Here is a 27,851-nt window from a genome sequence, read left to right on the forward strand (position 1 = left end):
GACACTGCCCTTAAATGGAAAGTGCCATACAGACTGTATTTGGAGGTTCTTCTACAGTCCCATGATAACCTTCAGATTTCAAAAACATATTACGTGTACCCTTACACCGCTTTGGTTTGTTTTGTGTTTTTCTCTTTTTCCTCTTAAATTAAAAAAAAAAAAAAAAAAAAAAAAAACATACAGCATCTGATTTTGTTTATGGTACCTCCACCTCTCCTATAGTCTTCTAGACAATATAGTGCCCCATCCCCTTCTTTTAGTCTTTTTTTTCTGTGACAGGATCTCACTAGGTAGCGCAGGCTGGTCTTGAACTCACAGCAATCCTCCTGCCACAGCCTCCAAATTCTGGGATTACAGGCATGCAACAACACACCTGGTTATAGGATCTCCTTTCTAGCCTTTTTTGCTACCTTTAATTCATCCAGTTTTAGCAATCATGTGACAAACAGTATGATGCTTCTTATCTGACCAAGTAGCTATTCAAAGTTCTTTTCTGAAAATTTGGAAATAAAACTGAGAAAGAAATGACATTTATACTTTCAATGCCTGAAATATATGAAACTGAGGAGAAATTAGGGATCAAGTTCTATTATGTAGGTCAAAGAAGTTCTCAAGGCTTATTGGGAAATATTGAAATGTGAGGCAGATATACAGAAAAGAAGAAAGAGAAGAAAACTGAAGACTAGTAATACTAACGAACCCAGGTTTTAAGATGACTTCCTATCCATATAATACTTAAGTAAATTTTCACGCATGCTAGTAAGGGCTGGATTTAACCCACAGTCCTAGTGAATACAGTTTCTTCCCCCAACCCTATAATATTTTTAAATAATACTTGTATGTTTTAACCTCTCTACTTGCTCTCACCAGAAAGTGGTATTTCTATGTTTTTACTTGTTAGAATCTAAGAAATGCTACATCTATTTCAAAGAAACAGAATTTAATACTACACATGATTTTAATCTACTTTTTAAAAGACTTAAACTGGAATTTGGATTCATAGTTAAAGTAAAACAAATTCAATATTTAGTTTTGTTTCCCGTTTTGTGGTACTGGGGACTAAACTCAGGGCCTTCAAAGTGCTGGTCAAGCATTCATTCTACCAGTAGGTTACAACCCCCACCCAAATTCAAATGTTTAAAGTGTCTGTTTCAGCTAAAGAAAATCAAGTGTTCTAAACAAACAAAAAAATCAAGTAGTCTTAAAGCAGAAACATTCTACAAGTAAATAAATGTTTGCTAATGGGGAAGATAAGAGAAAAATTAATCTTATTTATAATGATGCTATTCTTCACAGATTTTTAACGTTCTAGATAGATCTTTCATTTTGATGGTCTTTTTGAGACAGGTTTTCACTTTGTAGTGCCGGCTGGCCTTGTACTCTCAGCAATCCTTCTGCTTCAGCTTCCCAAGTGCTAGAACTGCAGGGATGTATCACCACATGCAGCCAAATTTTTAAGCTACATTATATCTTCCAGCTGTTTCAACACTTAAAAATATATACATTTTCTAATGTAGGAAAAAGGCAAGATTCTTGTTCCCGTGATACAGAACCTAAAAAATCTGCTATAATTCATATTAACAGTAAGATTCATCAATAATGTCCATCTTTATTTAGTTGGGATCTACATAAGAAAAAAAGATGTTAAAATATGAGCCCAAATGTGACTAACAGCAAATAATTTTAAAAGCACCAATATAGATGAAAGTACCTAATATAATACCTGGCACACAGAAAACAATTAAGAAACATCAATTATTTAAGGATGTGGGGCAAGAACTCAAGAACAGCTTGATTTGAGGGTGTTTCATTTTTTTATTTTGTTTTCTTGGTACCAGGAAGCGAACTCAGAACCTTGAACTTGCCTGACTGGCTCTGTGCCAGAGCTATATCCCTTGCCCAGGTGTTTCATTTTTTTGTTCCTGAGACAGGACTTCAATATGTAGCCCAGGTTGACTCAAACTCACAGCAATCTTTCTGCCTCAGCCTCTCAAGTCCTTGGATTACAGATGTGCACCCCACATCCAGCAAGAATAGTGGAATGTATTGGCAAAGGTGTCTTAGGGACATGGAAAAAGAAGATTTCAAGTATAAAGCTGGCAACATCAACTCTGGGCTAAGACAGTACGAAGGAACAAGTAGCTTAGTACACTAGACGGACACAGAATCTTTTATATTTTAGAAACTTGAGAGGAAGAATACACAAAGAGACTAGAAGGGAAGAGGGAAAAGATGTGAACAGTATACATATACTCTTTTTTTCTCATATACTCTTTCATAGCCTCTATAATTGCTATATCTAAATATTAACACTGTCAAGATTTCTCTCAGAAAGTCATTTTTATTTTTTTTAATCTGAGAAATATTCCATTGTATTTTTTTTTAGAAAGTCATTTTTATATGACTATCCAACTGTTTCAGATTATCTATTGGACTGCCTTTTTATTTTACCAAAAAAAAATGAACTGAATATTTTTGTGTGTCTGAATTCTATTCTGTTCCATAACATACTGTCTTGATTACTGCGACTTTACAGTAAGCTAAAATCAAGTAGTGAATCTTACAACTTTGTTCTTCTTTTCCAAGTATTTTAGTTTTTGTAGTTTCCTTGCTTTCCCCTATCAACTGTAGTTTATACAAGAAATTCTGAAATTTGAACTGAAACTGCATGGAATCAATGTATCAGTTTAAGAAGGAACACTTTAATACAGTCTTCCAATCCAGGAACATGGTACAATCAGTGCTTTGTAATTTTCAGGATACACATATGTTGCACTACTTTTATACAGCTTATACTTCAGGTATTTCATGTATGTAGTGCTCTTGAGAAGGTAATTTTTCATTTCAACTTTGAAATGTTCATTACCAGCATACAGAAATACAACATTCGTTGTTGCACACTGATCTTCTATCCTGCAATCTTGCTAAATTCAGTTGCATACTAATCTTCTATCCTGCAATCTTGCTAAATTCAGTTACCCACTAGAACTTTCTGAAGTCCTTTATATTTTCTCCATAAACGTGTTATCTGAGAACAGAAGACAGTACTCATTCTTCAAAGTACACTGTTCAAAGAATGAATAAGACAAACACCAACTGGAAAAAAAGTATTGCCTTATCACACTCCTCAATGTTTACCCAAGAGAAAAGAAAATATATGCCTCGGGGCTGGGGATTTAGCTCAGCGGCATAAGTGCCTGCCTTGGAAGCAGGCAGTCGTGAGTTCGATCCCTGGTACCGATAAAAAGGAAAAAGAAAAAAAAAAAAAAAAAGAAAGAAAATATATGCCTCTCCAAAGACTCATACATGAATGCTCATAGCAGATTTGTTTAGAACAGTAAAACACAGGCTGGAGGTTTAGCTCAGCAGCATAAGCGCCTGCCTTGCAAGCAGGCAGTTGTGAGTTTGACCCCCGGTACCAATAAAAAGGAAAAAGACACACACACAAAAAAAACAAAGTTCAGCTTTTGGGGCTGGGGATTTAGCTCAGCGGCATAAGCTCCTGCCTTGCAAGCAGGCAGTCATGAGTTCGATCCCTGGTACTGATAAAAAGGAAAAAAACAAAAGCAAAAACAAAACAAAAAAGAACAGTAAAACACAGCAAACAATCCAAGTGCCCATCAACTAGTAAATGGAGTTTTTAAAGTTATGGTCTTTATATATAATTTAATACTGTTCCACAGTAAAAAGGAATGGAGACATAACAAAGATGAATGTCAAAATAATTATGTAGAATATAAGAAGTCAACTCCGGCCACCACACAAAAAAGAGAATATACTATACAATCCCATTTATATAAAGTTTTAGAAAATACAATCTAATATGAAGTGACAGGAAGAAATTAATGGCTCCCAATGGTTTCTTGATGATAAGGGAAGGATGAAGTAAAGCAAGGTGGGGCCAAGGATTTAGCTTAGCGGCATAAGCACCTGCCTGGCAAGCACAAGGTCATGAGTAAGAGAGAGAGAGAGAGAAAGAAGAAAGGATGCCAGAAAGACATGAACAAATTCTTGAGGGTGATGAGTATATTCCCTAATTTAATTGTACTGACTTGTTTTTTAGAGACAGGGTCTGGTTATGAACACACTACGTAGTCCAAGTTGATCTACATCTGTCTCAGCCTCCTGCAATGGGTGCTGGGATTACAGGCATGTGTACCATTTCTGGCTGCACTGATATAGCTGATGGTTGTAACTGTTCACCGTTTTCAGATATAACTCCATTGTAGTTGATGTTCTTGGGTCTTAAAATTCCAAGACCAAAGTAATTCCTTCTTCTTCTTCCTCTTCTTCTTCTTCGACAGGGTCTCACTTTGCAATTCAGGCTGGCCTGAACCTGTTTGTGTAGCCTAGGCTGGCCTCGAACTCTTATAACTCTTCTGCCTCAGCCTCCCAAGTGCTGGGATTACAGGCTGAGATTACAGATGTGCACCACCACGCATGGCTCAATTCTGACTCTTATAATGGAAACATCTAGTGAAATTTCTGTTTAACCCACTCTACATATGAGGAACAAATTCCCATCAGTACCTATAATATTACCTAAATATCATTCCTAATATGCTCTTATCTCTGAAACTGAATGATTCAGACCAGGGCTCATTACAAAACAGTCTAAGCAGGCCCTCTCCTCCTAAATCATGAAGTATAGCCCAGACACCAAAGTATACTCACCTTCATCCCTCCCGAGGACATTTTGCCAAAATTCCACTTTTATTTATCCTGGTTAACCTCTTCCCTTCCTAAAGTCTTCAACTGCTTCTTTTTCAACACTAATTCCAAAGTTCCCAAATTAAGGAAAATATACCGAAAATAAGATGACATATATTAAAATGGGAAATAAATTCATGATTGTTGAGGATATGGATTTAGATTATGTGCTTGCATCCAGTATATACTCATATTTTTTTGGGTACCAGAGATTGAACTCACAACCTTGTGCTTATCAGGCAGGTGCTTAGGGTGCTGAGCTAAATCCCTGGCCCCATATTCAGATTTAACACAAAGTAAAATAGTAGTTTCATGCTAGTATTATCATGTAGCTGTCACATCCTGTGAAATATTCCTTATGATCCTTTTGATTCTCCTATAATCTGGACACATCATAAATACTTAAATTTAGTAGAATGACTAAGTTAATATCCTGGTTACTAACCAGGAACTTATTTTATTTCAATTCTAAATACTGAAAACATTTCTAATGCAGGGATAAACATGCTGTTAATTTTTTTCAGCCAGGCCTGATAGTGCATGTTTGTAATTCCAGAATTTGGGAGGCTGAGGCAGGACTGCCATGAGTTCAAGCCCAGCCTGATTGATACATAGTGAATTTAAACCCAGCCGGACTTGCATAGCAAGACCCTATCTCAAAATTAATTAATTAAAACAAAATTTAATTTTTTTCAAAATCAGTCTGGTCAACTCTCCAGGATGATGAAGTTAACATGAAATGTGAATCAGAAAACAGACAACCTAAGTCCAAGACTTAATTTTGCCACTTACTATATTCTGAGGCAAATTATTTGACTTGGTTTCTTTATTTGTAAAATGGAGATGATACAAAACTACATCACAGAATTATCTTAAGATTCCAATAATGTAACACATAAAGCTACACTTTCTGAAATGATTTTGTTTTCTGGTAGGTTACAGAAGAAGACGTTCCAAATCATTTTATAGTACAATCCCTAGAATATTCTTCTAGGGCTGGAAATAGAGAAATGACTGATTGCTATGTGGCTTTTTGTTTTTTGGGGGTTTTTTTTTGGTGCTGGGGATCGAACTCACGCCTCGTGTTTGCCAAGCAGGGATTTATGCCACTGAGCCCCAACCCTGACTGCTATGGTTTTGATGTCAACACTCCAGAGGTTCACGTGTTGGAAGCTTGGTCCCCGGTGCAGTGATATGTAAGGTCGTGGAGCCCTTAAGAAGTAGGCTCTAGTGAGAGCTGCTTAGGTCATCTGGGCACACTGCCTTAGAAGGGCTCAATGCTGGTCTCAGAGAAAGTTAGTTCCCAACAAGTGTGGGCAGTTAATAAGAGTGAGTCTCACCTTTGAATCTCTGCTTCCTGTCTCACCATGTGATCACTTTCACATACACCGCCATCACTGTAATAATACCTTTCCTACGAGGTACTCAATAGAGCGCAGCAAAAACCAGTGCTGTGCTCTTGGACCTCTAGAACTGTAAGCTAATTAAACCTCTTTTCTTTACAAATTAGTTAGCCTTGGGTATCTTATTACGGTAATGAAAAACAGACTCATACACTGATCTTACTGTCTTGTGTTTCTTTTCTTAAAAAATAAGAAAACTGGTTAAAGTTAACTGTAGCTATGTGCCTAGATAAAACAAACATTAAACTAGTATTCTCTATGTAGTATTACTTATAATGGAGAAACAGCTCAAATGTTCAGTAAAAGAGAGGTTGACAATACTAACTTGATGCAATCTTACTGTTAGGTGATAGATTTGTAAACCACCAAAACATGGACACATTTCTATGAAACACGAAACAGCAAGTCCAAGACAGTACTGTCTCTGATGACATCTATGAAAGCAGCTGTATTTTTAGCCACTATCTAATCAAACATACTAATTGGCATACTGATCATCCAAAGGAAGACCAAGAAAAAGAATGTTTTTCATCTTATCAAGTTCAAAAGCTGCTGGAGTAGCCTAAGTAAGAATCCTTTGAATTTCACAAGTTTTTGTGAAATATTTTTACTTGGTTAGAGGGAAACTTAGGACAAGGTAACTTCAATTTACAAAAGTAAATTTCATTAAGAAACACAAAGCTTTAATTAGCTTTACTTATACAGATACACTCTTTACTTGTATATTTATACACACTCTTCCCACTATGTTTTGCTTTTGTGTGATACTGGAGGTGAACCTAGAGCCTTCTCAATGAAGTACACCTCCAGCCCTTTTTATTTGTTTAACTTCTGAGATAAGGTCTTATTAAGTTGCTAAATTTCCTGAGCTGGGTTCAAACTTATGATTCTCCTGCCTCAGCCTGTCAGAGGGCTAGGATTCCCGGCAGGTGCCGCACTAGGGCTCCAGTATACTTCAAGATTCGCGATCTCACTGCTGGAGCAATAAAGTTTAATGCCAATGGTCATATATATATTTTTTTGTTTACCTTCATGTCTATTCTACTTTCAGAGTTAAAAAAAAAACAAAGATATGTTACAGTGTGGAGTAAGGGCACACAATAGTACTCCACTGACTAGACAATTTAGCCATTCAATGATTTTAATAATAGTAACTTCTTTTTTTTAATCGGTATCAGGGATGGAACTCATGACCACGGGCTTGCAAGGCAGACACTTATGCCACTGAGCTAAATCCCCAGCCCCAATAATATTAACTTTTGTTAAAATCTTTTTAGCAAAAGTTTATTGGGATCATCTATATATTCAAATCTAGTCAATGTTACATGCCCAGCTCAATTTTCAGCAATATACAAGAAATTCTACCTCAAAATGCCTGGATATCCTTGAACATTTGCTTCCTATCTATTTTATTTTTTAGAGGTTATTATAATATAGTTCACGGGGGAAGAAATGTTATCTAAAATTCCATGTAGATGTGTGTATTTGCATTTTATGATGTAAATCCATACTTGTCTGCAGATTTTCAAAGAATTTCATGATCTTAAAGTAGGTCAAGAGGAGTAATTATGTCTCAGTTGATAATCACTAAGTAAAATAAGGCATTCCTCCCACAGAAATGAAGATTCACAAACTTTATGACTGAACTCTTGCCAAATTCTTAGACTAAAAACAAAAGTTTAAACAGAGTATAAAAGATGTATGTAACTCATTCTCTATTAACAGAAGAGGTTACCATCTCCTAAGATCCATCTGCAACAACGTAAACTACACCAGTGATATGGTTTTCAATAGTCATTTGCACTATTTTTTGAGATAATTAAAAGTTTGTACAAATTTTTCATACCAGCTAAGTTACCAAGTCACAAGATAGACAGTATAATTATTCCTTTATCAAAATCCTGACTTTCAGTACTTCTAAATAAAACTCTTTTCAATGTCAGTGGAAACAGCATTACTCATCTAAAAGAGGAAAAAGTAGTCCTTTCCTAGTGTCTGTAAAATCCAAGAAGCATTTGTCATAAGCTATCAAAAACACTAGTAGGACTTAATAAGGCACAGTGTTCCAAAACCAAAATCGACATTATTTTTTACAGGTAAGTGATAAAATCTAACCCATAAAATCTATTTCCAGAGAAAGAAAAATGTAAAATTTGCAGTTTGTATTTAAGCCTCAGAAATAACGGTCCAAGGCTAAAAGTCAAAGTTAAAAGTCGCAGAATATTCATTATTTCAAGTCAATGTAAAAAGACATTCAAGGTTGTTCAGTTCAGTTTCTTGTCTATTTCCTGCCTTAGGTATCTATTTTTTCCTCAAAAAATTCCCTCTTAGTGTGATTTTAAAATTAACTTCTAATGGTCTGTTATGCACACTGAATTTTTTGTCCTTTAGGAATAGATTAATCCCATTCATAAACTACACCGCAACTTACAAGAGGAATGTGTTTCTTTCCAGAACCTTAAAAAAAAAGCAAAGTCGATGAAAGAACCCTGCTGCCACGTCTCTCCCCGCCCCCCCAATCACGTAGTGGCTACTCCATCCCTCCCGAGAGCATTCCGAGGGTAAGTCGAAGAGCCACAGCTCTCAGAGAAACAGTTAAGTGGAAAATGGCAAGGCTCTGACCTTTCAGATCAGTTCCTAAAAGGGGACCTAGCTGCTTTTCCTCCCTTAAGACAGTGCAAAGTTTCAAGAGTCTTCTCCATTCTGCAGAACACAGAAGCAGTTAGCGTCCAAAAACTTAGTATGCCATAGGCTGGGTTATTTAGGAGAAATAGTTTCATGTTTATCGTACCAGCAACCCTTGACACATTACATGGGGTGAAAGGGGGAGTCTTACAATCCAACTCAGAATTCTCAGTTGTGGAAGTTCTAACTGGACTTTTACCCCAGCAAATTCGAGGTTAGGGAGCTTATATGCCTTTAAACAGTCTGAGGATGAAGAGGGAAGGAAGAAGTACAGCTTCCCCCACCCAGTCTCGGGTGATGTGACAGCAACTTCCCTGGAACCAGCGGCAATGAACTCCGCGCCTCCAGGCTACATTTAGCTGCCCTGGCAGCACCTCGCCGCGGCGCAACAGATGAGCTCAGCTCCGAGTCCCATGGACCTCCCCGACCCGACGACTTTCCCATCGAGCAGAACGCTCGGGAGCTCCAGCGGCAGCTCCAAGCTCCAAGCTGCTCTCGGGGGCCTCATGCTAACCATCTGCAGTGTTTGCGGCCAAAACCCAAACCCGCCCTCTCGTTCCTCTCAGCTCCTTAGGGAAGACCAGGTACTGAGACCAAAAGGGCGATTCCCCGCCGGGAAGGAACATTCAAGAAAGTCCTCGACCCGGGGCGGGGACAGAGGCTGATGCGGCCCTGACAGTGGAGGCGGGAGGCGGGTCGGGAACAGGAGTGGGGAGTGGGGCGCAGAGAAGGGCGGCCAGGCCTCCGGGGCGGCGGGAACGGGGCACCGAGCTCCGGGGAGAAGAGCGCAAGGCTGCCGCGAGGAAGCGCTAAGTCCCGGCGCCGGCCATCCCAGCACAGCGAGGAGACACCGCACCGCATCGCTGCGGCCGCGTGAGAAGGACCCGCGGCTGCTCCGCGTCTCGGCTCAGCTGAAGGGTCCCAAGAGCGTCTCACCTGGGTAGTGGGACGGGAGGGTGGCTCGCTCTGGATTCAGGTCGCCTTCTCCCAGGACTACTTACTCCCTGCCCTCAGCTCGCTGGCGGTGCAACTGGGCAGCAGAGGGAGCCTGTTAGCCCTTTTATAACCTCTAGGCCGCGACTGCCGTGCAGAGGAGGAGGAGGTGACTGCAGCTCTAGCTACGTGAGCTCCGTCACACCCGCGCCTCGCAACTGCGCAGGCGCACAGGCCAGCCTCCCTCTCACACCCACACACTGGGGCCATAGGAGTCTGAGGCCAAGGAGAGGAGCGTCGGGGGTTGGGCAGCGTGGGAGCGTGGGCGGGGCTGGGATGTAACGCGCCTGCGCCGTGAGTGCTCATACCACGCCACCGTTACCGTGGTTACCACGGGGTTTCCCCGCTCTCGTTCTACTTAGCGCCTGAATTCAGGATCCGTCTTCAGGTCTAAAAGACGAAGCTACCTGCAAAGATATCCTGAAAGAAAGAAGAGTAACATCGGAGCATAGCAAATGGCGCAACAAGGAACCCTAAAGTCGAAAATAGTACGATGCGTCTAGTCTTGGTACGTCAGCTGTTTTGGCGGTAAAGGTTTTTACTTTGCTCCCACACACATTTCTATGTCATTTTGTAGGAAACACGCTCTGACTCCCTCTTTATACTTTATCAGCAGATAACAGAGTTCCACAGTCAGGTGATTGGATTTAAAACCTGACTATATTGTTGGGTTCTTTGATCGCGGTTTCCTCGTCTTAAAAATAACAGTATTATCTGTCTCCGAGGATTATTGTAGGATTTAAATGAGATATTGGATTATAGCCGGTACCACTTACCTGGCATACATAAAGGACTTGGTAAATATTAAAATCAGTTGTTCTAATATTAAGTACTCCAGGCGCTGTGATAGAGTGTTTAACTAGGTTCAATTCCCAAAATTACTCTAAAAAAAAAAATTAAGTACTCTATATACAGCATTGAATATTGTGTTTATCTCAGTCAAATTCCTAAAAGAAAGCTTTGCTTATCAGGGGGAAATGAAAGCCAGGCGTGATGGTGCACATCTGTAATCCCAGCACTCAGGAGGCTGAGGCAGGATCCCTGTGAGTTCCAAGCAGTTCTGAGCTACAAAGTGAGTTCAAGGCCACCCTGAAGTGCATAGTGAAACCCTGTCTCAAAAAGACAAACAAACAAAAAAGTGACGCAATGAAGGTGCTCATTTTTCTCCTCAGTGAGAAGGACTAACCTCCCTAAAACTCGTTATTCATTAATTGTTCTTTCTAAAGTTTTCATTGTATACCAGAAAGAATAGCAGTGGTTAACAGTTGATGCTTATCTGGAAGGTGGGGTTGATTATACAGATGCAGAAGTAGAGAAATCAAGAAATAGTGCTCAGCTTTAGGCAACCAGAAAGTAGATACAGTGACACCTGTATCGGTGGTTCTCAAAGTGTGGCCAGAAGGTCAGAGGTTAAAATTACTTAATGTTAACACTATTTGCCCCTTTCACTGTAATGGAAATACAGTGAGGTTTTCCAAAGGCTCCAGATCTGTGCTATTAAAACAGATTCACTTCTGAAAGTATATGAGCAGAGCATATTTAGGTCAGACATAGAAAGAGATTTGCTCAAATGAAAATACCACTCTTCTACTAAATTGTTATTACTTTGGAAACTGTATTCTCATTTTAAAATGTTATTTATGCCTGAGTGAAGTGACACATGCCTGTTATTCCAGCACTTGGGAGGCTGAGGCAGGAGGATCCCTTCTACTTCCAGGCCAGCCTGGGCTGTATAGTGAGTTCAAGGCCAACCTGAATTACATAGCAAAATCCTTTTTTTAAAAAAAAAAAAAGTTATTAATATTAACATATAATTATTTTACATGAACAAATATTTGTGTGTTTAACTCTAAATACAGTAAAGGTTGATAGAGATGATCCACATAAAAGCTTCTTGTAAACACTTTTTGGGAGTTAGAGTTATCAAGAACTAAATTAGAGCTTTGGACCCAGGGACAGATTCACTATGAAGCCAATGAAATTTCAGCTTCAAGGCTTCTCATTTGCACTTTTTTTTGGAGACAGAGTCTCGCTAAGTAACCCAGGCTGACCTCAAATTCAAGGCAGTCCTCTTGCCTCACTCCCAAGTGCTGAGATTACAGGCATGCACTACCACACCTGGATCCTTGAGTTCTAAAAGTTATAATAAACACCAAAGGAAAAAGCTAAATTTTTAATACTTTCCGTAGAAAATTGTTACAAAATTATTAACATATGGAGAGACGGAGTATGAGACATAAACAAACATAAGAAAAGGAATACGGAAATGTGTCAGGAAGTTAATCAGTAACATTATTATATTGCTTTTCTGAATTTTATCTTTGTGATTGTGTTAATCCATTTAGTGTTACAATACTAAAGTACTTAAGCCTAGCTGCATTGTAAAAAAGAAATGCACCTTCCGAAGGTGGTGCCCCCAATAACCTAATCACTTCCTACCAGGCCCCAACTGTTGAAGGTTCTACCACCTCTCAATATGGTAGCAATGTGTTCAAAATCTCCAGCACATGAACCTTTGGCTGACAAAATATTAAACAGCAACAGCAGTGTTTGGGATTTTTAAAACCTTGATAACTGGTTGCCCCCAAAAGACACTTCATATGACCATCTAACCTGATCATCTGTTTGGTGAGACTGAAAATGAGAAAAATGCCTAGAGGACAAGGAAAAAAATGACATGGTCCCCTCTGAATAGTCAGACAGCACCAAATCTCTTCATCTTGCATCTGATGTGTTCATCAGTACATCTTAGATAATGTTTCAAGTTATATATGTTCTTAGGAAAGATAATTCTATAGATAAAGTACAAGCAGAAGTGATTTTAAAGCCAACCAATAGCCTAGTGGCAAGTCAGTTTAAAAAACAGCTCTAGGGGTTGGGGATTTAGCTTAGCGGCATAAGTGCCTGCCTTGCAAGCAGGCAGTCTTGAGTTCAATCCCTGGTACCAATAAAAAAGAAAAAGACAAAAAACAAAACAAAACAAAAAAACCAGCTCTAATAAGATGTGTAAACATCGTATTGTTTCATTAGTGTGAGAAGCTGAAAGGAAAAATATGTATATGTGTATGTATATATAAAAAATAGCTAAGATCATTATACTACTGATTTCTCTGAGTTTGCTGAAGAGAAAGATTTGTGCTTGTATTGTTCAGACAATTAAGTGCAGATGTCTTATGCTCTGGATAAATGATTTAGGGATGACAATGCACAATGTATGTACCATTGTTGCCTCCTAATTGACGTATTTTGAAATTTCTTCTTCTCCTCCTCTTCCTCCTTTTCATCCTTGAAATAAAATTAATATGAAAAAAGAAAAAAAGTAAAAGAAACAGCTTTTAAAAAATGAACAAAAACCCAGCCAATCAATGACAACTTGCCACTTTTTAAAAGTCAGCCAAACATATAGAAATAGTTGCACTCTAGTGAACGCATCTAGATTGGCTGATTGAAAGTTAGTCAGGCATCAATAGTCTGTTCATTAGAATAATCGTGCTTCTAAGAATGATGTCTATCCTGCCTCCCAAGTGCTGGGGTTACAGGCATCTGCCACTGTGCATGACTATAGTATCCCCTTCTAGTTAGCCAATCCTCCTCGGAATAGTATATGAATACAATCAGTATATAGCCTGTCAAGCATATCACTTCTACACAGAGACAATAAGTCGGCTTCTCATTTCACATTTTGAATGCGAGGTTTTTCTTTTAACACTGAGCATCTGTGTGACCAATGGAGAGGAAGACAAAAATACAAAACATACATCCTGTTACCAAAGCTGGTTTTAAACACCTTGCATGGGACCAGGGATTTAGCTCAGCAGCATGGTGCCTGCCTGGCAAGCGTGAGGTTGTGAGTTAAATTCCCAGTACCAAATAAATAAATATAAACACCTTGCAGGCACATATATGAAACAATTAGAAATCATTTGAGATAGTAAAGTATTAAACTGTGTTGTGAGGATTATGAAATATTGTGTAGAGTTAGGAAAATGAATAATTAAATTTGATGAAATAGGTAATAATGAATAGCTTTTTTGGTAGGGGACAAAAATGATGAAAAGAGTATTTTAGAAATATGCTGTGTTGCCGGGCGTGCTGGCTTATGCCTGTAATCCCAGCACTCGGGAGGCTGAGACAGGAGGATCGTTGTGAGTTCGAGACCAGCCTGGGCTAAAAAGTGAGCTCAAGGCCAGCCCGAACTGCATAGGGAGACCCTGTTTCAAAAAGACAAAAAAAGAAAGAAAGAAATATGCTGTGTAAATTACAATAGAAAATGGAGTCTAGTTAATCTGATATTCATTGAATATCTATGGAATGTTTGCAACACCTACTGTTCCTGAGACACTTCCTGCTGGAATTAAAAGATAAAACTTTATTGACAATCTCCACTTTCAAGTTTATATCCAGGGGCGGTATACTCGTGGAATCCCAGCACTCAGGAAGCTAAAGCAGAAGAAACACCTCAAATTCAAGGCCAGACTGGGCTATGTAGTGAGTTCAAGACCAAACCTGAACTACATAGCAAGACCTTGTCTCAAAAAACAAGCTGATAGTCTTACTGCATAGAGTTAAAACTTGCACTTGTGGCAAAAGGAATTCATTCAACCAATAAATATTCGTCTGCCAGGATGAGCTAGACTATGCAAAGTACTAGATGTGCAACTCCAACTGTCACAGAACTTAGAATCCTCCTAAGGAAACTGACAACATATGAAATTAGCAAATACACACACAGTATGATAACATAGGCAGTGATCTTTTAATTTAAAAATTTATTATAAGGGCCAGGGATTTAGCTCAGTGGCATATGTGCCTGCCTGGCAAGTGTGAGGTCATGAGTTCGATCCCTGGTATCCAAAAAAAAATTTTTTTTAATTCTTTATTAAATTATTAAATTTTTAAGTTTTTAGTAAAGAAATTGTCATTACTCTCCTCAAATTACTCCCCACTTAAACTTCTCCTGACTTCAGACACACTTGTCCCATTATTCTCACCACTTTTGAAACCGTTATGAAAGTCTTTTGCACCTTTGTGAGGTATGATCACAAATGCAGTGAATGCTGTTGCAGCTGAGTGCCATCCGACAAAAAGGCAGGCTTGTAAAACTATAACAGTGCATCCTCACCCTCTTATTCAGCGGTTCTGGCACTGTACTCGCTGCTGCACAACCAAAGACACTCATGAAAGAGGACTTCCAGAACTGCTTCAGAAAGTGGCAAGAGCAATAGGATAAGCCATAAGGGTGGGAGCATCTTGAGGAAGATTAATAGCAGTGTTCCTTTGACATAGAAAATTTTAAAAATTTTACACATTCACTACTTTTGGATGCATTTTGGGTGTTTTATTTTTGGTTTGGGATTTTTTGAGATAGGGTCTCACTTTCTAGTTTAGGCTGGTCTTGAAGTCATGGTGGTTCTCTTCAGAGAGCGGGGATTACAGGAGTGTGCCACCATTCCCGGCTGGATACACGTTTGATAAGTAAAAATAACAAGGAAATTATCAAGTTACTAAGGGGAAAAAAGACAAAATTCAGATTGATAACATGTAGTGTCTCTAAAGAAATGATGTTTAAATAGCCTGAGTTGACTAAAGTTATGAATAAGAACATTTTAAATATAGGAAATAAGAGGTTGGGGATTTAGCTCAGCAGCATAAGTATCTGCTTTGCAAGCAGGTAGTTGTGAGTTCGATCCCTGGTACCGATAAAAATGAAAAAAAAGACAAAAAAATTTTTTTAAAATGTAGGAAATAGAATAAATGATATGTAGCAAGAAAACCTTGGAGCATATGAGAAGCCAAAAGAAATTCAGTATAGTTTTAGTATAGTAAGGCACGAAGAAACTTGTAAGAGAAGATTGGAAAGATATGCAATCTAGATTATGCAGGGCACTCATTTGTACTATAATAAGTATAATAAGAAGGCACTGAAGTATTTTAAGCAAGAACTAACATATTATTTACCCTTTAAAAAAATTAGTACATGTTTGCAGTACATAATTACATTTCTCATAGGGAGTTGGTACATGAGCATAGCACATGAAAGAGCACATCTTAATTCTTTTTCTTCCCCCCCACCCCATCTCTTGGTTTTGCAAAAGATCTATCTCATTGCTTCCCACTGTCTATCAATTTCTTATTTAGCTCTATAGTTTGTTTGTACTTTGGATTTCTCATGCAACCACGTGATACTTAAGCATCTGTGTCTGATTTATTTTGCTCAACATTATTATCTCAAGATACATCCATTTGACTCAGATTTATTCTTCATGGCTGATCAGTACTCCATCATTTATAAATACCACATTTCTTTTATCTATTTGTCTGTTGATGGACATATAGGTTGCTTCTAAGATTCAGCTTTTATGAATTGTGATGCTATAAACATAGATATGCATGTATTATTTACTTTTAACAAAGAAAAATGTAAGAAAATAGGTTTTCTTGCAAATTACATGTCATTGAACATAGGAATAAGCTTTGGGAACAGCACTAATAGGATCTTTATCTTTGCACATGATGGTCAAGAGATGAGGGAATCTAGAATACAGCGGAAAGTGGAAACTATTCTAGTTATTAACATCCTGCCTCTGTGCTGTGAGAAATAGCCAGCCTGGAAGAGCCAGATACGCCCACCTCATGTGGTCTCAGTAGAAGTGGGATTCTCATGGTCATAGTATAATGACTGCTCCCCAGCCTAATCTCTAGAACTCATGAATATGTTATCTTACATAGAGGAAGAATTCACAGATACAGTTAAGTACTACAGGTGGGAGATTAGCCTGGATTATCCAAATGGGCCCAAGGTGATTATATTTAAAACTAAGAACATAGCTGGGCACCCTGGGAGGCTGATACAGGGAGGCTGAAAGTAAGTTCAAGCCCACCAAGGGCAACTCAACAATTTAGCGAGAACTAATCTCAATTTTTGTTTTTAATTTTTTAAAGGGTTGGAGATGTAGTTCAATACAATAGCCCTAGGTTCATTCCCCAGTACTACCAAAACAAAAACCATAAAAATCAAACAAAAAAACTGAGAACCTTTCTTGGATTTAGAAATATACTGGTGAATGAGGCACAGTCGTTTATTCATTTTGGTGTGTAAAAATTTATGGGTAGCATGACAGCCATAGCAGATTCCATTTGTTCCTCTTACATTTTCTGGTACAGTATCTTTTCTTGGTAATGGATTGCCCTTTGAATATAGATAGTTTCAATTGTAAGTATTAAATATTTTCACTGGGGTTGGTGGCACACACCTTTAAACTCAGCACTGAGGTAGCACAGGTTCAAAGTCAGCCTGAACTACAAAACAAGATCCTGTCTAAAAACACCTATTTAAATATTTTCAAACTCTATAGTTTGTAGGAAAATATCCACTAACTATTCTAGCAAGCATAAGGAAATTTACAAATTAAAAGAAGTATTTTACTGAAAACAATAAATTACATTTGAGAAGAATACTTCTATTTATAAATAAATAGAATCTGACTTGGCTGTCTAAAAGGTTTGTAAGACTTGGCCAGTCTGTGCATTCTTCCGTCCAGATAAACTTGTCAGGAGCTCAAACACACCCAGCAAGAGTGCCAGAAATCTCAACTTCATTTGGTGAAGTAAGACTCAGAGTTTAGGACCTGGAATTGGTTCAGTATTGAGTAGTAAAAACAGTGTGTGGTTTGTTATAAACAGTAGTGTAACCAGTGAATTCAGGTGGCAGTCCATTGTCAAAAATATAGTAAGATATCCCTGAGTGAATTCCTTTAACTTTTATATTAAAATTTCATCAATCAAATAGCCATAGTATGTACTGTAGTACTAACAAGTTCAATGTATTCAAGTTAGTTTTGACCTTGGTATGCTCTGTTCTTTTTCATCTTGACTTCAGAATGACCTTTAATCTTAGATCTGTTCACTACTGTGTGTGAAGTATTACTCCATATTTGGGAAGATGATGTGGAGGAAAAACTACTGTACTTTACTTTTGAAGAGAAGCATAAATTGATTTTGGTGATGATTGGGTAATTCTGTGAATATAGTAAAGATCATCCATTGTACAGTTTAAGTGGGCATATTGCATGTATAGCTGTTAAAGTAGTCAATAAAGCTGTTAAAAGTAACAACCAAATCACTAAACAATTATAGTGAATGGTTAATAAACACAAAAGATATGATATTAGTAACTCTAATCCTGGTAGTTTAAGTCATGAAATAAACATCATCTTTCTTTAGATATGCTTAATTTCAAAGTAATAACAGTTTGCTGTGTAGTAATCTGGAATAGACTTTTTTTATGGTGCTAGAATGGAACCCAGGGCATGCTAAACAAGACGGTCTACCACTGAGCTACATCCCTAGCCTGTATACACCACAATCAATTCTAGAAAAATCTCACCACTCAGAACAAAGGAAAAAGCCCCACAAAATCAAAACCCTGTTCCCATTAGCAGTCATTCCTTATTATCTCAAACACACAACCCCACCACCCCACAGGGAACCCCTAATCTACTACTTGTCTCAGAGATTCATACATTTGGAATATTTCATTTGAATGCAATCAATCTCTAGATATATTTAAAATAAACTGCCCCATCCTGAAGCAATAATTTATCTGTCTTTATAGAGTTGTTTGTTAAAAACATTCTTGTGCCAGTCCTGTTTTTGCTTTTGTTTTGTTTTGATTTTGAGACAGGAGCTCATTAAATTATCTAAGCCGGTCTCAAACTTGTGGTCCTTCTGCCTCAGCCTCTCAGGTAGTTGGTATCATAGGTGGTACCACTGTGCCTGACATTTTTTTTGTACCAGGGATCAAACTCACAATCTTACGCTTTCCAGGCAGGCACTGTGCCACTAAGCTATATTCCCAGCCCATCATATTCTTGATGGTATTGTTTTATTTTGTTTTCATAGGGTTTTTTTTTTTTTTTTGAGACAGGGCCTCATTATGTAGTCCAGGCTGGACTTAAACTCACTGTATAGCCCAAGCTGGTTTCAAATTCATAGGATCCTGCCTCAACCTCACAAGTGCTTGGGTTACAGGCATGCATCATCATAACCAGCTATGGTACTGTTGTAGTACAAAAGTTTTTAATTTGGATAAAGTCCTATTTTTTTCTTATATACCTTTTATGAAAAAGCAGTCTGGATTTTTTTGAGGGTTGCTTTGAATCTGATGATCAATTTGAGAAATACGACTATCTTAACAAAATTTAAAGTCTTCCAATCTATGAATAAGGGATTCTATCAACCCAATAGTCTTTATTATTTATATTCAGTTTTCCTGTCCCAAATCTCATCAGATACAACCCAGGTCTATTATACATTATGGTGATCAAAAGAACAGGTTCTGTCTAAAGTCAGACACCCTTAGGTGTCTTCTGACTAGCTATGTGAATATGGACAAACTAACTTTGCTAAACCTCTTTTCTTGTCTTTACAGTGCAAATATTAATATGTATCTCACAGGATGTAATCATTAACAATAAATGTGTGAAACACTTAGCAATAGGTAAGACTGAGCAGCAAATGTTAAGTAAATGCTCAGTCTTAGCTATTCTTCTGGTTGGAATTTGAAATATTCTTCAAAATCTCCTGTGTTGAAGGCCTGGTCCCCAATTTCTCAGTGTTCAGAGGGAGGCCTCTTAAAGGTGACTGGATCATGAGTGTTTTAATGTCATCAATGGCCTCAATCCACTGATTGATTCATACTTTAAAGGGCTCTGGGGAGGTAATGGAAACTTATGAAGTGCAGCCTTATTGGAAAAGTTAGGTCCTTGGAAACACACCTTTGAAGGCTGTATTTTGTCTCAGACTCCTTTCTCTCTCTCTTTGCTTTTCAGCTACTGTGAGGTAAGCACTTTTGCTTTACCACACATTCCTGTTCTGTCTCACCACGGGCACAAAAAACAGAAACAAGGAACTGAAACTCTGAAGTGATTAGCCAAAATAAATCTTGCCTCCTTTAAATTGATTTTCTCCGATATTTCACAGTGGCAGAAAGGTGACTGCTATTTATTATAGTACCTAACTATTGATAGCTATTTATTTAAATTATCAGAGCCCAAATTTTTTCCTAAGTATGCTTCCCCGTGTCCTTGGAATGCATTGATTTTTTAACTTGCTTCCCTCAAATTTTCTGTACCTTTCTTAAGAATAATTAATCTAACTAGTAAAAAGCTTCAGTTCCTATCTAATGGAAAAAGTAAAAAAAAAAAATAGCTAGCCAACTAACCATGTGTGCTTTCTTCCTATGTAATCTAGGAACACATTAACAATAACATTCAAGATTTAGTAATCTTTGTCTCCTACAGTCCAATCCATACACAAGATGGTTCTTTTAAAATGTAAATCAAGCTGAGCATAGTGGTGCACACCTTTAATCCCCACATTCTGGGAGACTGATGCAGGAGGATTACAAATTTAAGCCCATCCTGAATAATCAGGTGACTTAGCAAAACCCTGTCTCAAAATTAAAAAAAAAATATTAAAAGGACTGGGCATATAGTTTGGTGTGAAAGCTGTCAGTACTGTGAATAAAGTATATAATATCAGATTATCTCATTCTCCATAAGTCCTTTAGTGGTATCCTTTCCCAAGTAAAAGTCAAAAACATCACAACAGTTTTACAAGAATTGGAGAATTATAAGTCTTTATGTGACCAATGCTCTGTCCTAGCATTTCCTCAAACTTACAAGACCTATTCTCACCCCAGTGCTTTCCCATAAATAGTACTCATTGTTTTACTTCCTCTGTTCCTCCTTCAGTCTACTCAAATATGGTCTTAACAGTGAGGCTGACCATCCTATACAAAATGGCAAAATCAATTCTCTTGTTTTATTTTTCTCCCTAGGACTTATAACCACTTGGAAAGTTGTATACTTACTTGTTTATCTGTATGTCTTCTCCTGTAGCATGTGTCACACGAGACAGAAATGTTCTTGTATCATGTGCCTTTAAGAGTCTCAGGCTCATTAAATATATGCTTAATGAGACCCTCAACTTCAGGAGTCAGAAGTTGGCCAGCACCTTCAGTAGTAAGAAAAGGCAGCACCAAAGTAGCTTTCCTGAAGAACTAATTTCAATTAGGTGGCATGTATTTCCCTTGACTGATCAAAGAATAAATTCTACCAAAAGCTCAAACATATTAAGTCCTCCTATCTTTTTAAATTGGCCAATTACATGAAACGTTAGAGCTAGTTCTAAAATAGGCACAGCTCCCTTTTCCTAATCTGATAATATATGAATTCTGTATATGAGGATGGATTTAATGACTATCATTTTGTTATTAAAAGTGGATCTAATGCTACTTTTTCTAAAGATATAGCAGTTTTCTTAGTATTAAGATCTTAGATGCTCATGAATTTGATAGCCATGGTAATGTAAACTTTGCAGTTGAAAGACACAGTAGTATGTCTGAGGACTGAACTACTAGTCCCAGAGTGCTTCTCTAGAGGATTCTGGGAAGTGTGGCAGAAACACACTTTTAATGACTGTTGTAAAGATTAAGTTACATTTCCCAGAGCGTGTCTTTAGAATTCTGGGAAGTGTGGCAGAAGCAGCAGTGGTATCTCGTGGAAGGAAAAGGTTTAAAGTGGAACTTTTGGTGTTTCTGCAGACTCTCCAGCCCAAAAGAATTCAGAGTGAGTACAGTGAAAAAGAAACCTGTTCAGGTTTTAAGTGCAAGGAGGGCAGCATAATCGAACTTGACAAAAGCTCATGGTTACAGCATTTTACACTCTTAGCTTAGTTTTGTTTCTTAAAAAAAAAAAAAAAAAAAAAAAAAAAAAAAAAAACCAGAATGCTCTTATGGAGCATTCTCATTAACTAAAACTGTTGGCAGATTTAAAAATGAAATTTCCTAACTTCTCAACTTTTTCCTTAACTATCCTACAAGGACTAATTAAGGGACGAAAAATTATGTTTTACAATACAAATCATAGTTTTTCATATAAGCAAGGTCACAGAAACCTTGAAATCTGTATTTCAGTGATTCCTCAGTTTTGCATACTTGCCCATTCCATTTAGGTTCAGTCATAGAAACGTGGAGTCTTTCCAAAGGGCTCCCTGGATGAATGAGAACCTTGCCTCTTGACATTGAAAGTTAACCATGAAGATTAGAGATGAGCTTTTCACTTTTCTTGGAGGTTTTGTTTTGGTTTTATGAACAGGACAGGAAATGTGTATGAATCATTTACAGTGTGACAGAGGGTTCTGAAAAATTGTTCATCTTAAAGACCCTGCTTCATCATTTATTCCATCAGTTTTAGATAAAAAAATTACCTTTCATATTTATCATTCTTTAAAAAACAAATAGATCAGGCAGTGATTATCTACATAACAACTAAGGTTAATTTAACAGTAGAAACAATTTGTTTTCCTCTGTGAAACAACAGGCAGCCAAGTACAGAGGGCCATATATATTAATCAGTAGTTACAACCGCAAACAAATAGTTCTTGCAGTTCTCAGGATCCAAGAACTCACCAAAAGACTTTTTGTGGCTCATGGGAAATAATGTGAGGTGTTTCTGGGAATAGTGACTTTAAAATAGCCTCACTGAGCAGTTAGTCCCAGAACTATTATTTTCTTACATTTTCTGTCTTTAAAAAAATATGTACACTAGCTTAAAATTTTTCAATGTAGAAATAAATAAAGTAAAAGTTGTAAGTAGCTCCTTTCAATCTGTATTTCCTTCCCTTTATCCCAGCTTAGTCACAGTAGTTTAGTTTGTGCATTTGAACAACATTAATACATAACTAATTTTTATATACAGCAGAAAATGTGCTGTAGTCAGGGTTTGCAAAGGAATCAATTTAGTACAGAACACATAATTTATAAGATTATTTTATAATACTCACCCAGAGAGTCAAATGCAGAAGAGTGCAGGAGATCTGTCCACACATTAGAGACCAAAGAATCCAGCTGAGGGACTGGATCCCTCAGCAAGGTCCTGCACAAGTTCAGTTGGAGGCCTAGAGCCCATGGCAATGTATCATTCAAGTCTGTATCAAGGATCTGCGCTGGGAAGGCTCAAAAGCCAGTGGCAGAAGCTAAAAGTCTGTGCCAGCAGGCTAAGAAAACTGCACTGGAGCCAGGAAAAAACACTCGAGGCAAGGATCAGAGCTTCCCTGAAAAGAACCACAGCCATCCTCAGTGATAGGGAGAACTTGAGCTCTTCCACCAATGAGACTAGCTGAGTTCATATCAGGAAAACCAGTAGGACAAGCTTCTCAAGAGAATCAACAGCACGCCATCTTCCTTTCCAGTTCTCTTTTCATTGTTGGTAACAATCCTCAGGCGAGCCCTCCACACCCAGCACCGTGCTGACTCAGTTCAGCTGGGTGTTATAAATTGACCATTAGCTAATCCACCACAGTCTACCCCTGGTCCACTTGATAAATGACCCATTTCCTTAAACCATAGTCTCTAGTGACAAATTTGTGAAGTTGTTTTAAACTATGTAGATTTACATTAATATAATAATTACACATATACAATTCTTAACTGCGTTCATTTCCACACCAAAAGCAAATAGTAAAAGGGTGCTCAAAATTCAAGGTTAAAACCACAATACTTTAACTAAAAAACCTGATTACAAACATGTATCTAAAAGCTACTTTAAAATCATTAAGATAGCTATTACAATCACAATCCTTGCTTCCCATTAACTTTTAACAACAGGACATGGCAACACTTAAATGCTTAAGAATATCTCTCCTCTGTTTCATCTTTGGCAATCCACAGCTCCACTGGAGCCTTCTGTCTGGTCAAATGCTTCAAATCACCCTGCTGGCTCTCCACTTTTTTTTAAATTTAATTTTAAAGGGAATAAAACAATAATAAAATGAATCGAAACAGTGATAAGACAATAGGAAATATATAATAGTTGCTACATTGCATTTTGTTGTCCTCTTAAGGAATTGCCGGTCTGTGATCCAGCTGGCTCACAGGTTGGGGCTCAGCTTCCTCCCTGGTTCTTACCATTCCTTGCTCCATCTGGCTTACTGGCAGGGGCTTTTCTTTCTTCCTGGTTCTCCCTGGTCCATACTCTGGCCCTCCACTATTAATTTCCAACACAGATCTGGCCAAAAGCCTTCAGCAGTAACCATGCCACTGTCCAACAGTAGACTGCATTGAAATTTTCCTGCCACGCAGGCAGTATCTCTAAACACAAGCAAAATGCAGACCAACTTCCTGCCAAAGCACAACATACACCATTCGGGATCCAGCAGCCAGTGCAGTCCTTCTCAACAGAAGTTTCCTGAGCCTCATCCTAACCAGCTTCATATATCCATTAGTACTCTGGTTTTCCAGGGCTGGACCAGAGTTTCCCTTAAACCTTATAGCATATGGGGACTGCCTTTTGACCAGTCTCAACACTTTTACAAATTAATTCCCAAGGCCTTTAAGTCACATGGCCAGGTAATGTCACAGTGATGACTCCATTCCTGGTACCAGTTTTATTATAATCAGGATTTGCAAGAGAATTGATTTAATATAGAACTTAATTTATGGGATTATTTTATAATACTCATCCAAAAAGTCAAATGCAGGGAGATCTGTCCACATTCTAGAGACTCAGAGAATCCAGCTGAGGGCCTGGATCCCATGACAGTATCCTGCATGAATCCAGCTGAAGACCTAGAGCCCATGGCAATGGCCTCCAAAGTCCAGCTGGAGGCCTAGAGCCCACAACAGTGTCTCATTCAAGTCTGTAACAAGGACCTGCACCGGGAAGGTCCAAAGGCCAGTGGTGGAAGCTCAGAAGTCTGTGCCAGTGAGGAAAGGTTCTGTGCCACCAGGCTGAGAGATCTACACTGGAGCCAGGAAACAACACCCAAGGTGAGAACCAGTACACTCCAAAAAGAACCACAATCAACCTCAGTGATAGCAAGGACCCAAACTCCTCCAATGATGGTAATAGCTGGGTTCATATCAGGAGAATCAACAGCGCACCATCTTCCCCTCCAGTTCCTTTATTCTGTCAGCAGCAATCCTCAGGTGGGCCCCCCACAAACATGGGCTCCCATGTTGACTCAGTTCAGCTTGGTGTTATAATTTGACCATTAGTTAATCCACAATATATAAATATATATTGTTCTTTATAAATTAAATAGATCATGTTGACCAACCAAATATTTCTTCCTTTTTTTTCCCTCCAGTTAAGGTGTAACTGGCAAATAAAAATTATATTTACTGAGTACAATGTGATATTTTGATATATGGATACATTATAAAATTATTAAATATCCATCACCTCACATACTTTTTTTTTTCACCATGTACCACGGAGTGAGTTTATTTTTTATTTTTATTTTTTTTTATTTAAGAGGAAAAAGAGAAAAACACAAAACAAACCAAAGCGGCATAAGGGTACACGCAATACAGAACTACAAAACAAAACAAAACAAAACAAAAAAACATAACAGTAAGAAATCACCTGCTAGTAGATTACACACTATCTTCTTGAAAATAGTTCCTCAAATCACAGTATCAAAGAACACAAGGTGGACATTCAAACAGGGAGACTGCAAACAGCTGTGTTCAATGTTCCAAAAACATTGATAAAGTCAGCTATTTAACACCCCCAAACACACTTGCTGTTATATCCGTTAGAACTCTTTTTCTTTTTTTTTTTCCCCTCTCTTTTTTACAACAAAATTTACACATCTTGGATTTTATTACTCCTTAGTGCTTATTACTTTCTTTGGGGGGGGGCGGGGAATACAGTCAAATATGGCAAAACAAAGCTGTCAGTCAATACCAAGGATAGACATAGCATATGGTGTAGAACAGAGTACAAGTTTATCAACAATGGTTATCAACGTTGTCCCTTGTTTCCTTAAAAAGAATTGTCTATCTTATTAGATATTATAAAGTTGGACAAAACAGTAGAGAACAAGACCAATAAAACTTAGGCATTGTAAACATTACAGGACTTCCAAAGAAGACAATAGTCAAACCAGAATGGGTATCTTAGTGAATCTTATTGTCTTCAAAGTAGTTGCCTATTTCTTCAAACTTGATACTATCATATAGAATGAAACAGAGTCTAATCAGTCAAAACAAGATCGTGGGAGTACTACAGGACTTCAAAACAAGTTAATAGGAAATCGAAAAGAGTTACTATTTATATATCCTAATTTTTTTGAATTTTTTCTTTAATTAAGACAAACATAAGAAATGACTAAATAATTTTTTTTGAAACAATAAGGGGGAGATTGAGATAAAACAGGACATAACAATATAACAATAGAGGTCACAGCATGACTGTTTCAACAACCTAGTACTTCACCACCTTATAACCTGACTTAATAGTAGTTACCATAGTGTCTTTTTCCTTGAAATATTTGGATAAAACTTCATATACTCTAGCTTCAAATATTTTCATATCAAGAAGCCCAGAATAAAGCCTTTCTAATTAATGAGTGAAAACTTTATAAGGCTTCAAGGCCACCTAATGGGGAATCATGATTACCACATATTTTTATATATTTGAATCATTATTTACATTAGGGAAACTATTCGGTATTCACACATGCGAGATTGATTTATTTCACTAATGAGTATGGTCTCAAGCTGCGCCCATTTATTGATAAATATCTCAATGTGATCCTTCTTTATAGCTGAATAATACTCCATTGTATAGAAATACCACAACTTTTTTATCCATTCCTCAGTTGATGGGCACTTGGGTTGTTTCCAAGATCTGGCTATTACAAATTGTGCTGCTATAAACATAGGTGCACATATATCACTGTGGTATGATGCTTTCAGTTCTTCTGGGAATATGCCTAGAAGTGGAATAGCTGGAATAAATGGGATTTCCAGTCCCAACTTTTTGAGAAATCTCCAGACAGATCTCCACAAAGGCTGTACCAGTCTACACTCCCACCAGCAGTGCAGGAGAGTTCCTTTTTCCCCACAGCCTCTCCAGCATTTGTTGTCGGTTTTCTTGATCCTGGCCATTCTTTCAGGAGTGAGATGGTATCTCAGTGTGGTTTTAATTTGCATTTCTCTAATGACCAATGATGATGAGCATTTTTTCATGTATTTATTTGCCATTTGCATTTCTTCATCTGAGAATTGCATATTCATCTCAGATGCCCATTTTTGGATTGGATCTTTGAATTTCGGAGGTCTGAGTTTCTTTAATTCTTTATATGTTTTAGACAAGAGGCCCTTGTCTGAGAGAGAGTTCACTAAAATCTTTTCCCAGTTTGTGGGTTTTCTTTTCACTATGCTGGAGATTTCTTTTGACATGCAGAAACTTTTTAATAAGAAGTGGTCCCAGTTATTGATTCTGGGAAGTATTTCCCGTGCGGTTTGAGTCCTGTTCATGAATTCTTTACCTACTCCTATGTCTCCAAGGTTTCTACCTATTTTGTCTTCCAATAGATTTAGTGTTTCTGTTTTAATATTCAGATCTTTGACCCATTTAGATTTTAATTTAGTACATGGTATCACCTCACATACTTGTCAATCTTATTGTAGTGAAGACATTTAAGATTTACTATATTAGTAATTTTCAAGTACACAACACATTATTATAGTTAACTGTAGTCACCATGCAAGTAATAGATCTCCATAAGATTTATCATAACTGAAACTTTGTTATCATAACTGAAATTTGTATCCTTTAACCAACATCTCCCCATTACCCCATGTACTTTTCTTAATAATGTATTCTGAATAATCTATATGTATATTTTTCATTGTTGTATTACATTCTATTTTTTTAATTTTTTTTTTAAATTTTATTTAAGGAGAAAAAAGAAAAAAAAACAGAAAAAGGGTACAAGTTATACAGAATTTCAGAAAAAATAAACAGTAGGAAATCACTAGTTAATTACATATTGTCATCTTAGAAATATTTGTTGAAGTTACAAAATTAAAGCATATAGAGGGCACTTTCAAACAGTAAGACTGCAAACAGTTTTGTTTAATGATCCAACAAAACTCAGTAATATGGTTATCTATCTTATACACTTAAATATATATGCAGTTATATCTTTTAGAGAATACATTCTATTTTTATCAGATACATATTATTCCCTTTAGAATATTTTTTA

The 27,851-nt window shown here is 37.5% G+C and overlaps 2 protein-coding genes across 6 annotated transcripts in view; one reads left to right on the forward strand and one right to left on the reverse strand.

Annotated features, from left to right (window-relative positions):
* The window catches only part of P4ha1 (prolyl 4-hydroxylase subunit alpha 1), a 71,286-nt gene extending 61,375 nt beyond the window's left edge, over positions 1-9,911 (reverse strand). For both annotated transcript variants that reach the window (XM_003473783.5, XM_013156827.3), the window contains exon 1: positions 9,735-9,911. The gene's annotated coding sequence lies outside the window, so the exon portion shown is untranslated. The remainder of the gene's footprint in view (positions 1-9,734) is intronic.
* Nudt13 (nudix hydrolase 13) overlaps positions 9,253-27,851 on the forward strand; it is a 35,158-nt gene continuing 16,559 nt past the window's right edge. The window contains exons 1-2 of one of the 4 annotated variants that reach the window (XM_003473784.5): positions 9,253-9,382; positions 10,154-10,299. The gene's annotated coding sequence lies outside the window, so the exon portion shown is untranslated. Of the gene's footprint in view, positions 9,383-9,992; positions 10,300-20,020; positions 21,422-24,264; positions 24,622-27,851 lie in introns of those variants that run through there. The other 3 variants (XM_063239337.1, XM_013156828.2, XM_063239339.1) reach the window with 3 other exon arrangements.

The sequence above is a fragment of the Cavia porcellus genome, unplaced genomic scaffold (assembly GCF_034190915.1).
Source record: "Cavia porcellus strain 051 isolate PalLab524CR breed Dunkin Hartley unplaced genomic scaffold, mCavPor4.1 scaffold_28, whole genome shotgun sequence".
Lineage (NCBI taxonomy): Eukaryota > Metazoa > Chordata > Mammalia > Rodentia > Caviidae > Cavia > Cavia porcellus.